The sequence below is a fragment of the Gopherus flavomarginatus genome, chromosome 4, assembly GCF_025201925.1.
Source record: "Gopherus flavomarginatus isolate rGopFla2 chromosome 4, rGopFla2.mat.asm, whole genome shotgun sequence".
Lineage (NCBI taxonomy): Eukaryota > Metazoa > Chordata > Testudines > Testudinidae > Gopherus > Gopherus flavomarginatus.
The window spans coordinates 149,232,016-149,243,624 of record NC_066620.1 but is presented as its reverse complement, the minus strand read 5'-3'; positions in this window follow the sequence as shown (position 1 = coordinate 149,243,624).

Here is an 11,609-nt window from a genome sequence, read left to right as displayed (position 1 = left end):
ACATAAAGGAATGAGACTCCAGACAGGTTTGCCCTGTGCACACACCTACTGGTCATGCCCCTATATGTACATCCTCCCTCCACGGTGCCTTGTGGAGTTCTGTTCTGCCATGAAGTCAATTGCCATTCCTTTGACAACCAACCCAGGGAAATGCATTGAATCTGCTGTTTGAGCTTCATGCACCCATATAAGCAGGCTCAGCACACACAACCCCCAAAACACAGTATATTAAATTCAAACTTTCAGTTCATCTCTCTGCGAGATTGGATGCTGCAATGTGCACTGCCAGGAAATGCATCCTGAGACACTTGGAAACTGAAGATGCTACAAAACAAGGCAGCTACTTTGCTAATTGGAGCACCATTTTAGCAATATGCATTGGCTACTGGTGAATTTACAGATGATTGAATTCTAGGGAGTGGTTTTAACCTTTAGGCCCCTTAGTGGTTTGGGACCCAGTTACCTGCCTCTCTCCTCATGCCATCCTACTGCTGCTGAACTCAGTTGAGATGCTGGTGCAGCAACGCCCTCACTGCAAATGGTAAAAAGCTGCTGGAAAGAGGATCTTCATGAAAGCCCTCATCTCTGGAGGTTGATTCCCACTGGGGTTGCCAGAATCTGGATTTGTTAGCCTTCTGGTCATGCTACACGATCACTTCGCCCAGAAATGTTGACAAGGGAGAGGCAAGGTAAGGGAAGAGCTTTATTTACTGTTGAAACATTGAGTGGGATTAGCTGGAATTAGCAGTCTGTTATTTGTTTTAGTGGTTACACTATTTGAGAGGGTTAATTTTAATTGGTCAGCTTGCCCAGGGTACAGGATGGGCTCCTGTTAGTTGCAGCAATATCTTTTCTACAGCTTGAAAGAATAATATAAACAAAGTCAGTGCACCAACTGCACTGTAGTATGCTCCCCAGTGCAAAAGGCCTGTAGAATATATACCCTTTAGGGCTTAATAGGCCCCCAATTAAATCCCTTGATAAGGGCTTAGCTGGCGAATAGGGCCTTGGGTGGTCCCTCAGCTCAGGGTTGAATTTCACACTAATGGAATATAGACTGTGACATGGGTTGACTCACACAACAAAGGAGACCCTGGAACTCATAGGCAATGCTGGTGTTTCTCATAAGAGCAGTTTGGGGAAGTTTGTTTCTTTTTTTGTGCGACTACTAACCTCTTTTAGCAGCACTGCCAGATGCTCACAGCAATATGCACAGCAAGGCCACACAGACAGTGATCTGAGAGGAAGACTAAATGGGACCCAGTCAACTTTGGTCATAGCAAATGTCAGAGAGCCACAAATGAGCTAGTGATGTCTCCTGCTCCTGGGCTCTGGTTTGGTTCTGAATATAGTTTACAGCATCTTAAGTCAACAAGGAAGTCTCCTATTGACTTCAAGGGGCTTTGGAGTAGTTCCTTACCACGAATACTATTCATCTGGGCTTCCCCATCATTGCCATCAGATGGAGAGGAATTTTAAAGAATGCCCCATCTTAAGGATTTATGGGTTAGATCTGAACAGATTTGCCAGAAGTGCGTCTACAGGAAGGAACCACTGACCACAGCTTACTTCACAAAGGTGTCTCCAGGAAAGCCAGCCTACTCCTCAACCGCCCCCCCCCCAGATGTGCTATGAAATTCTGCTGCTACAAGCCAAGAACATGGCTCAATGTTTGTCACTTGTTATTTTTCCCTTCAGAGGAAAAAAACGGTACTTAAATAGAATTACAGGTCAAGTTAAATCTGTGCAGGAAACACGTTTGTCATTGATGCAATTAAAATGTGACTGGGTGGGCTGAGCTAGCTCATGAGTCTGCCTGTGAACGTGGTGGAGTTATTTTAATTCACAAGAGCTCCCTGTCAGATTTATTTACCACGTCTGGTAACCAGGGAACATGGATTTTGATACAGGACTAGGTATGGAAGAAACATGTATTCTTTTTTTTAACTATATGTGCCCCGAGTGCCTCCAAACATTTGTTTTAAAATCAGAGTTTTTGAAGAGTGCTCATTTTTCCAATTCTCATGTTATTGGAGATAGGGATTTTAATAGGATTTGAGAAGATAAGAATCACTGAGGGCTTTTGGTACCTAGGACCGTTTGATGGCTGCTGTTTGACCATGGTGCCTGCAGGAATTTGCTATTTCTCTGGCTTTGCTGCTCTGATATCCCTATTGGCCATGCCAGTTCCTCCTCCAAAACACATCCAGTTCTGTCTGCAGCATGTGAAACCAGACCCTGTAAATCCCCAGAACCCTTGAGTCAGCTGTGGCAGTTCCAAGAAGGAACTGCTGCAGCCAGTGCAAAGGAGTCTGGAGGTATGTCTAAACTGCAGTTACCTGTGGTTGCCAGTGCAGGTAGAGAGACCCGCTAGCCATGCTTGAGCCATCATACTAAATATAGCAGCGTGGCTGTTGCACCATGGTGGCAGCTTGGGTCCAAGCCCGCTTGTAGCCCTCGGTCTGGGCTTGGGTTGCTAGACCATGTGGCTACCTGTATCACAATATTCACACTACTGTATAAAGTGCATTAACTCAGGCTGAGCTAACACCAATGTGTCTGCCCATACTAGGAATCACACCTCTCAGCTGCAGTGTAGACATAAACTGGGTTGGATCTGTGACTTAGAGGTGCTGTCCTGACACAGCTGAGCAGAACCAGGGATGCCCTTTTGTAGGGCCATGAGGGGAGCAGATAGGAAAGAACTCCAAACGCGGAGACAAAGTGCAGTTTGTGGATACCGTCACCTTAGTTCAGGTCTGGTACCGAACACAGAATGTGATCATATTAACTGACCTACTGCAGCACTCATTTCAACAAAGCCCCTGGAAGTGCCCAGCTTCAGTTCTTCCTAGGGTTTTGCCATCCGTTCCTCATGGTAAGTATTTTACTATTTAATGATCCTCTCATATTCTGCTTTCTGAAATAGAGATGTTGGTTTCCTTTTTGGGACAAGGTCCTAACAGTAGGGAATATACCGGGACAGAAAGGGTATTTCCAGTGACTTGAACCTATAATTTCAAAGTCAGCAGGAAGGCTAAAGTTTTATGCAGAGGCCAGCTCATTTGTAGTCTAAGATTAGATATCACAAGCAACTACATAAAAACCTCTTGTAATCAGCAAAATAGGGCAGATCGGGAATTAGTAAGAACAACATATGAGTCTGCACTGAATGTGAAAGCTGATTCTGCCCTTTCTTATTATAATCAGAGGTTTTATCATGCATGGAATAAATAAGGAGACACTGTTACTCTGGTTCACAGGGAGAAGAAACTGTAGCAGTATTTTACATGTGATTAAGAACAAATAAAGGCCCAGTCTTGCCAAGCGCCAAGACCCTCATTCAAGTCATGCCTCACCATCTTGAAGGATAGAACCCAAAAGGATTTACTGTGTAATGCATGAAGCAATTTAGGCACCTAACCTCCAGAGTTTGGAGCCTAAGCAGAGGCAGAGGTAGCCGTCTGATCCAATGGGAGCACTATACTAAACTTGACAGTTATGGAAGGGATTTCCCCGCCCCCCCCCCCCCCAATTCCAGGCTATCAAAGCTCACACCCACACAATCATGACAGGAAGTTGCACACATGCACACCTAACAATGAAGTCTCCAAAAAAACAAACAAACCCAGTTTCATGATTTCAGTCTGTGCTGGATTCTTTAATTCAATTTCCATAGTGCAAATTCTTTAATTTGCACTATGGAAATTGGGTGCCCCCCACCTTCCTTAAACTAGACAGAAAGAGCTCAAGCCTGTGGAGTTGCTGCCTTCTTTGGGAATGGGGATGGAGGTCACAGGCTCCAGGCCTGTGGAATTGCTGCCTTCTGCTTAGGGATTAGGGGATTTGCCCTACATGTGGACAGGGCCTTGCTCTCAGTCCTGCTTCTCCCTGAGCGTCAGACCCAGCTGCCAGTGGAAGTGATATCCCTGACACCCAACTCTACTCCTACTTCTGGGCTCTTGGCCTGGTGGGTCACCTCAGGCCTGGCATGCTGATGACCGCAGTGACAATGGTATATTCTGGGCCTAGTCAGGATGGGCAAGTTGCTACCCATGATATCAATGGCAGGTATCAAGCCTGAATGGCACCAGGGTGCAATGCCACTCACTCAGATTTGGGCTGTTTGCCCAGCCCCCCACTCCCATCATAACTAGTCTACTGTGGATAAATACTTCAACAGTAATTGGGCCAGAGAGAAAGAGAATGATTCTGCAGCCCAGTGCTAGAGACCCTCCAGGTCTAGTCTACTCCCCCTGCTCCAACTACTCTTTCAATATTTATCCATGGTGGAACAGGTTCAACAGGAAAGGCCCACATCAGAATAGCCCATAGCTCAGTGTTTAGAGCACTCTACTAACAGGTGGAAGAGCCTTTTTCAAATCCTTCCCCCCTACCCCATTCTGGCAGAGAGTGGGAGATTGAACCTGGGTTTCCCACCTCCCAGGCGAGTGCTTAGACTAAAAGTGATAAGGTGGGTGGCAGTAGAGCACCACCTCCTGCTCTGGCTGTTTTGGCTGGCGCAAGGCAGGCATCTAATTCATATCCACAAACAGCAGCTGAGGTGCCTAAGGCACTTGACTCCAGGCAGCAAAGTCCCATTTGTGAATCACAAGCAGCAATAGGCACCTCACTGCAGCCCAGACTTTGGCGCCGTCTCTGTGAGAGGGGCAAGGCTCAGCACACACACGCGCTCACCTCAGCATCTCCCATTGGCTAGTTTAGGCCCACCTTGCATGCTGGATTTTGTGGACTGCAGTCTAAGGTGCATCTCTATCCCCTTTCACTATACTAGGAGTTCTAACATAAAAGCTGTCATACTGTCAGACCATGGTTCTGCTTACCCAGTATCCTGTCTCTGACAGTGGCCCATACCAGAGCTTCAGGGAGAATCTACTGAACAAAGTAGTTATGGAGTGATCTACCCACTTTCTGCTTCTGATAATCAGAAGTTTAGCGTCACCCTGAGCATGGGTCTTTGTGAATCGCAGTGCTGTTCCTGTGATTGGATCTTTTCTAAAAGATGTGCTTTAGGAGTAGGGTTACCAGATGTCCCGATTTTATAGAGACAGTGCCGATTTTTGCATCTTATATAGGCTCCGATTACGCCCCCCACCCCGTCCCGATTTTTCACATTTGCTGTCTGGTCACCCTACTTAGGAGTTATTTGGGGCAGTTCTATGGCCAGTGCTAGACAGGAAGTCAGTCTAGATGATCATGCTAGCCCCTTTTAGTCTTAGAATCTGTGAATCCAGGTGCTGTGACGCTCAGCATTGGAACACCTAAGTCCCTTCATGGGTCCCACCCTTTGTGTTTTTGTTTGTTTGTTTTTTAAAGGAGGCACCTATAGGGTTCTGTGGCAGTAACTTATCTCCCCAGCACCAAGTGCAGTCACTGCCTCCATTTCCCTCTTCTTACTAGGGCAATTTAGCCCTCCAGCTAAACTAAAAGATTCCTCCCCTTCCCAGGGGCCAGGAAAGTAAAAAAAACCATTGCAAATCTTCCCTCCTCAGTCCTCCTTTCATAGAAATCATAGAAGCATAGAACTGGAAGGGATCTTGAGAGGTCATTTAGTCCAGTCCCCTGCACTCAAAGCAGGACTAAGTATTATCTAGACCATCCCTGACAGGTGTTTGTGTAACCTGCTCTTAAAAATCCCCAGTGATGGAGATTCCACCACCTCCCTAGGCAATTTATTCCAGTGCTTAACCACTCAGACAGTTAGGAAGTTTTCCCTAATGTCCAACCTAAACTACCCTTTCTGCAATTTAAGCCCATTGCTTCTTGCCCTATCCTCAGAGGTTAAGAACAATTTTTCTCCCTCCTCCTTGTAAAAACCTTTTATGTACTTGAAAACTGTTATCATGTCCCCCCTCAGTCTTCTCTTCTCCAGACTAAACAAACCCAGTTTTTTCAATCTTTCCTCATAGGTCAGGTTTTCTAGATCTTTAATCATTTTTGTTACTCTTCTCTGGACTTTCTCCAATTTGTCTACATCCTTCCTGAAATGTGGCACCCAGAACTGGACACAATACTCCAGTTGAGGCCTAATCTCTCCTTTGGTCCAGGACTCACAAGCCATGCTTTTGCACTGGGACTCTTCCATAGCCTTTTGGCAGAGACTCCCTTCAGGTCTCCTCTAGGCTCTGGCCCAATCACCACCCTTTCCTCAGTCTCTTGGTTATTTCTCTAGAACTCTTCCAAAACTCCCGTTGAGATACCCAACACCAGTTTCTCACTGCTCTCAGGGAAAGCTGCTTCTGGTAACTAACTTTCCCAGCATACTTTGCTGTGTCTATAGTTCTCTTAAATGGGCAGCACATGCTCCTATTATTGTAGCCTCTGATTGTGGCCACTGTCATTACAGGACTTGAACTAGGGCCCTTGATAGTTAAGAGGATGAGTTGCTGTAGCATGAGCTAAAGACCTAGGCTTGCAAGGTAAAAATGACCTAGCGCCTCTGTATATCAGACACAGAGAGACAGATAATACACATCAAGGAGTGGATTACATGAGCACTTCACAGTCCTGAATGTATTTAACCTCACGCCATGTCTGTGAGGTAGGGAAATACTATGATCCCCAGATTATAGATGGGGAATTGAGGCATAGAGAGGCTAAGTGACTTGCCAAATGGTGCACAGAAAGTCTATGGCAGATCACTCTAGGTTTCTTGAGTCCTCGGCTAATGTCCTAACCATCGGAGAATCCTTCCCAACTTGAATGTGCCTTCCAAGCAGAGTCAACTGACCAATGTCCACTCATCTCTTTCGTTTTCATTATTCAACTCCCTCTCTCTTTCACCCCAGACTTTTCATGTCTTTTTTACACCCCCCTTACCGCTCCATCTCTCCGTGACTCCTCCTCATTAGGGTGGGGACTTTGTCTTCTGGCCTGCCTGCCTCCATCTCCTCACTACTTACAGAGGTGGATTTTCTGACTAGATGTTTTCTTCCTGCAGTGGAAATCCTCCCAGAGTCGATGTCCCAGACCTCCTTTCCCAAAATTGGCAATGAAGACAGACACTAATCCAGCCTATATCTTAGCTGTGCTTAGCTGAGAGGCAGCATAGTTGAACTGGAATGCAAATCAGGAGAGCCAATTAATTTTTTTCCAGCTCTATTACCAACCTGCTGTTTAAACTTGTGCCAGTCACTTCACTTGCATTTCTTAAAATGTGTTTGTGTGGGGTCTAGCACAATCAGGTCTTTGGTGAGGTCTCCCCAGGGCATGATAATAATAATCCATCTTTGAAAAAAATAGTCCTCCTCTTTCCCAGAGTCCTTTCCCACTCCCTGGGTTGAATTCTGTCAGCATCTTTTGAAAGCACTAAAATAATGCAAAATAAATATGAAAAGAGGAGGCGGCAGATCATTGTAATGCTCATAGGCTGTGTTACTCAAGCTACATATTAAAATTCTGGTTAAAGCTTTAAAGATTTAGAGAAAATGCCTCTATTATTAGTTTTTGCCTGATCAAACTGGATTTGTAGCAGGTAGGTGTTACGTATATAGTGTGACAATTATGGCATGTTAGATTATGTGCTATGAGCTCTGGAAGCAATGACTGCATTGTTTCTTGAACTGATGATGAGCCATTTTATAGGATCAGATTGCCAATTTTACTCTTTGAGAAGGTTTGGTCTGGAAGAAGTATTTGCTAGTGGATAACCCTGTATGATTCTCTGTGTGCCTCTGGTATTAATAATACACCCTAATCCTCATTCTTTAAGATAGAAAACAGGACACACCAGGGATGTTCACAGGCTCCATTTTGCTTTGCTTTTTTAATTGCTATCCTTTGCTAATGTACTGAGGGACCACTGGGATTTTTCTGGAATTACACTGTGGTCTATTACTGTTATCAAAACAGTATTATACAGAAACTGTCTGCTACGTTTTATATCTTAACCCAAGGCTCTGTCCCTTTAATAATTTTGATTCTATATTAATTTGCTTCTTTTCAGACAGAATTCAGTATTAATTTAGTAAAATCCCAGTGTTTACTTAATCCTTTCAGTTTTTCTACTAAGTGCTTCCTGGACTTTCCTGTAGAAGGAGAGCAACAGGTTGTACCTACTGGAGATTTAGTTTATCTTCCTGTGCTTAGCGCTCCCATAAAGGTCTCCTTTAACCCTACTAACTGGAGAATATTGTGGGGTTGTTGGAGATAGGCCATTTATTTTATGTTGTTATTTGCATGGTTTTCTGTGCAAAATAATCCCTTTGCCCAGATTTCTATAAATTAAATACTGCACGAGGTTGAGCCTTTTGTTGCTATTTGCATAGTAGAAAGCCTAAAAACAAAGTGGGCTAAACTAAAAATAAAAAAGGTTGCACAGAGGATGTACTGGCATTTCCTGATTTGACTACATATAATACGGTGTGTGAGTTAATGCGTCCTTCTCTATATGTGTCTGATTAGACTGAATTGATACTCACTAATCCTATTCTGCTATGCATTTTTAGACAAAATTATGATTTTAAGCCCTTGCCCCGGCTAGTGCTTAATAGTTTGGAATTGTTCCATGGCCTGAAAGTCATGTATAGTCTTACTCCAGTAATGCACCAAAGGCTCGGCGTGTGTAAATTGGCACAGTTCCATTGATTTCAGTGGCGGTGTCTTGATTTACACCAGCTAAGGATCTGGGTCAATATCTTTTATTGACAATTTCTTTTTTCCTCCCTATAAAGGTATGCTGGAAATATGGTCTTAGAACGTTGGTCAGATAAGCAAATACACATTCCTTTGTCTAGGGCAGGCTAGGCTTTATGTGCTGTTTGCCAAATTTGATTGCAGAGGATAATGAAAAGTACAAAGCCATCAAACTAGCAAGTAGAAGAGATGCCCACTTAACGATCACAATGGGGAATAAAGTCTGCATATTCCCCCTTCCACATGGAAGCCTTCCTGGCTCCTGAAACAGCAACAATGAACTTTGAGATAATATAAGGGGGGAAAAGAGACATTGTAGTCAACCATCACCCAGGGGACAAAGGAGTACAGCACCCTTTGAGTTCATGAAAAGTGGATCCTCTTGATATGGTAGGCAAGAGTACCTGGAAACTGACTGTAGGTGCAAAAGCTGCTCAGACAAAGATTGCAACTTGCTGAAATTATGTTTTAGTTGCTAGGACGCACTTTGTTTTGTTTTACTCGGCCATACCCACCTCTTTCATTTTTACTTATTCTCACTTAAGTCTCTGTTCTTTGTTAATAAACATATTTGTGTTTTATTACAAAACCATTTCAGCGCTGCATATTAGACTGCTGAGCGAGTCCTGAGCTAATCCAACAGGCTGTAGTGCATACTGTCTCTTCGGAGGAAGCAAACGTCATAACTTCTCTGAGTGTCCAGTGAGAGGGACTGGATACTGCAGAGCGAGATCTCTTAGGAATTGGGGTTCACTGGTTGTTGCCTGGAAGGCAAGATTTGGTCTGGCAGAGTCCTGTTGGGTTTGCTGACAAGGCAGAGAAGTTGATGTGACAGCGAGCTGACACATAGCTTAGCAGCAGCAAAACTCACACTTGCTGAGGCCAAGAGGGGTAATAGAGTGGCTCACAGTTCTGGGTATCCCAAGAGAAGCATCATCATAAAAGATGATGAATTTATTCCAGATTAAGGTTGGTAAAAATCCCATTAAAGAACAACCACCTATTGCCATACCCATCTCTGCTGTTTTAAGTAGGGACCGAATGTCTAGGAAGCAGTTCTGCAGAAAAGGGCCTAGGGGTTACAGTGGACGAGAAGCTGGATATGAGTCAACAGTGTGCCCTTGTTGCCAAGAAGGCTAACGGCATTGTGGCTGTATAAGTAGGGGCATTGCCAGCAGATCGAGGGACATGTTCATTTCCCTCTATTCGACATTGGTGAGGCGTCATCTGAAGTACTGTGTCCAGTTTTGGGCCCCACACTACAAGAAGGATGTGGAAAAATTGGAAAGAGTCCAGCAGAGGGCAACAAAAATGATTAGGGGGCTGGAGCACATGACCTATGAGGAGAGACTGAGGGAACTGGGATTGTTTAGTCTGCAGAAGAGAAGAATGAGGAGGGATTTGATAGCTGCTTTCAACTACCTGAAAGGGGGTTCCAAAGAGGATGGATCTAGACTGTTCTCAATGGTACCTGATGATAGAACAAGGAGTAATGGTCTCAAGTTGCAGTGTGGAAGGTTTAGGCTGGATATTAGGAAAAACTTTTTCACTAGGAGAGTGGAGAAGCACTGGAATGGGTTACCTAGGGAGGTGGTGGAATCTCATTCCTTAGAGGTTTTTAAGGGCAGGCTTGACAAAGCCCTGGCTGGGATGATTCAGTTGGGGACTGGTCCTGCTTTGAGCAGGGGGTTGGACTAGATGACCTCCTGAGGTCCCTTCCAACCCTGATATTCTATGATTCTAAGTAGACCTTTTATGTCCATTTCTGAAAGAGGTTGAGGTATGCCAGCAATGTGGAGGTGGAAAGGTATTCTAACATCTGAAGGGAAAAATCCATTTTTTTTTTACTGAGACAGTCTTATTTAATTATGCTGGGAAAGATATTTTTTGTTTCGGCACTTATGGTTCTTTCATTGGGTATCAAGACTTCAGCACTTAATCTGGTCAAACACTAGAGATGAAAAATACATATTATTGTGAGTGGGATGATGCCATGACTTGTTAAACAGAACATCAGAAGAACAGGAATGATGATGGGTTTGATGTTAACTTGAATGGCCCAAATGATGATGGTCTGACTGCATAGTTCCTGAATAAGACCAGTTTTGAAATACAGTTGCTTGGGTATTTGTCATTATTTCCTCTTGTTTTGTTAAAAACAGACATACAATTTGGTTATGTAGTACTTTCAAGAGGAAATGCTGATTTGTGGCAATATGGCTAGTATTTACCAATGAAACATTATATGGCATGCTAACAAAACATGAGTATTTTCCTAGTTGTCTTGATAGTGAGAGTTTTTTCCTGAGATGCTCAGATTTTGATCTTAATTTTCTTTGCTTTCATCTTGTTAATTATTTCTCAATGATTAATGATCTAATATTTTCTAAAATATAAATAATTTGTCAAAGTAACAACATCAAGTCCCTGTCCTCTGCTCAGTCCAGGGGTGACCTCAATATGAAGATCTTAGTAGCCTTGGAAGCTTAAAGGTGGAAAGAGAAAGTTGCTCAACTTCCTTGGATCTAGATATACCACCAGTTCCTATAGAGACCTAATCCTAAGCTTACTGAAGGCAATGGGATTCTTTGGATCAGATCTTTGTGGAATTATAAACAACAGAGATTAGATTAGATAAACAAGAATTTGAATTGTCTTATCTGGTAATGGAAAGGATGTAAGCATAAATGGAGGTTTATTTATCACTATGGAACCCATTTATTTGGTCAAATAATATATCAGCTCCTACCATGAACTTTCCCAATGTGACTGACTTCCCCCTAATAGAAGACACTGGACCAGGAGATCGGGGTTGTATTCTTGGCTCTGCCGTTGTCTTGCTGGGTGACTTTGGACAAGTCACTTTAACGCTCTGTGCCTCATTTCCCCATCTGTAAAATAGGGATAATCATACTGACCACCTTTGTAAAAGTGCTTAGTACAAAGTACTATTA